Raw genomic sequence first — 2,236 nt, 5'->3', positions numbered from 1 at the left:
AAAAGTCTCGTCCATTGATTATATCAGTATGTAGAACCAAACCAGTTTTTTATTGCATCAATCGTAACTAAAACCAACAATGATCACTAATCCTGACATAACCAAATGACATGGATTCATCATGAAATGTGTAGCATGAAAAATTATGTGAAGGTGATCTGTATATACACATCTATTTTCAACTGGTCCAAACTTTAACTTAATGAGATCAATATAAAAATTTAATGTACAAAGTGTAAAATTAAAACCACATATATAAATAACCAAATATGTCTGAAAGTTTAATGTATGCATACAAGAAATTAAACATAGAACATAAAACATATAAAAATAACTATCTCCCACTAAACCTCAGATTCCTCAAACTGTAAAACACCCATGTGAGCAACATGCTCATGAAAGACCTTGGGTGGAAGTCCTTTAGTTAGAGGATCTGCAATCATGGAGTTTGTCCCTAAATATTCTATGGAAATCTGTCCACTCTGTACTCTTTCTTTAACAACTAGGAACTTAATGTCGATCTGCTTCAACTTAGTCGAGATCATATTGTTGTTGGAATACAATACAGCTGATTTATTGTCACAATATAACTTAAGTGGTCTTTCAATGGTTTCCACAATTTTTAGCCCTGTGACAAAATTTCTCAGCCATATCCCATGATTAGATGCCTCATAGCATGCTACAAATTCTACTGCCATGATGGATGAAGCTGTAAGGGTTTGCTTGACACTGCGCCAAGAAACCGCACCACCTACCAACATAAAAATGTAACCTGAAGTACATTTTAAGCTATCTTGACATCCTGCAAAATCTGAGTCAGAAAACCTAATGATCTCCAACTGGTCTAACCTCTTGTATGTGAGCATATAACCTCTTGTTCTCTTTAAATATCTCATGGCCCTCTTTGCTGCTTTCCAATGGTCCATTCCTGGATTGCTTAAGTATTTGCCTAGAACCCCAACTACGTATGCTATGTCTGGACGCGTACATACTTGGGCATACATCAAACTCCCTACAGCTGATGCATAAGGAATCTTTTGCATTTCCTCAATTTCCAAATTTCCCTTTGGGCACTGATTGAGACTGAACTTGTCTCCCTTAGCAACTGGAGTATCCTCAGATTTACATTCATGCATGCTAAACCTTTTAAGAACTTTATCGATATAGCTCCTTTGTGATAATCCTAGAATACCCTGAGATCGATCTCAGTGTATCTAAATTCCTAATACAAAGGAGGTGTCACCAAGATCTTTCATTTCAAAATTCTTTGACAGAAATTTCTTAGTTTCGAGCAATATGCCTATATCATTAGTGGCAAGCAGAATGTCATCAACATACAAGATCAGAAAAATAAACTTGCTCCCCTTAAATTTGTGATACACACAGTCATAAACAAGATTCATCTCGAAGCCAAATGAGAGAATTACTTGATGAAACTTATGGTACCATTGACGGGATGCTTGTTTTAGTCCATAAATGGATTTAGTCAATTTGCAAACCATATTCTTTGGGTCTCCCGACACAAAATTTTCTGGTTGCACCATATAGATCGTCTCGTCAATGTCACCATTGAGAAACGCCGTTTTGACATCCATTTGATGAAGCTCCAAATCATAATGTGCAACAAAAGCCATAATTGTCCTAAAAGAGTCTTTTGATGAAACTGGAGAAAAAGTCTCTTTAAAGTCAATCCCTTCTTTTTGAGTAAATCCCTTAGCTACAAGACGAGCCTTATACCTCTCCACATTACCGTTAGAATCCCGTTTGGTCTTAAATAACCATTTACAACCAATGGGTTTCACACCTTCTGGTAATGGGACAAGTTCCCAAACCTTATTGTCTTGCATGGATTCATACTCTTCCCTCATTGCTTCAATCCATTTTTCTGAATTAGGATCTTGTATGGCTTGACGGACGGTGATTGGATCATCTTCCATCACACCATTGTTAGGATCTTCATTTTCTTGGAGAAATACAACATAATCATCTGAAATGACACTTCTCCTTTCTCTCATGGATCTCCGCAAAGGTGCTAGCTCATGAAGCATAGGTTGTTGAGGATCTGGAGTTTGTTCTTCACGAACAACCAAATCATCTTGAGTATGGGGTTCATCAGCAATGTTTTGTTGAGGTTCCGAACTTACTTCATCAAAAGTAATTGTTTGAATCGATTCTGAAATTATTACCGATTCTTCCTCCAAAACAAATTTCCTAATCTGATTCTTCCCCCCAAACT

The 2,236-nt window shown here is 36.8% G+C and overlaps 1 pseudogene; it reads right to left on the bottom strand.

The window, feature by feature from the left end:
- Positions 1–344: 344 nt before the first annotated feature.
- LOC146886881 (secreted RxLR effector protein 161 pseudogene) lies at positions 345–1,136 on the bottom strand (annotated as a pseudogene).
- Between the last annotated feature and the right edge of the window lie 1,100 nt (positions 1,137–2,236).

Source organism: Vigna unguiculata, chromosome 4 (assembly GCF_037176805.1).
Source record: "Vigna unguiculata cultivar grain cowpea cultivar isolate G323 ecotype 2 chromosome 4, ASM3717680v1, whole genome shotgun sequence".
In the NCBI taxonomy this organism is placed as follows: domain Eukaryota; kingdom Viridiplantae; phylum Streptophyta; class Magnoliopsida; order Fabales; family Fabaceae; genus Vigna; species Vigna unguiculata.
The sequence above is the reverse complement of the archived record's forward strand: the minus strand, read 5'-3'. Positions and strand labels throughout refer to the sequence as shown.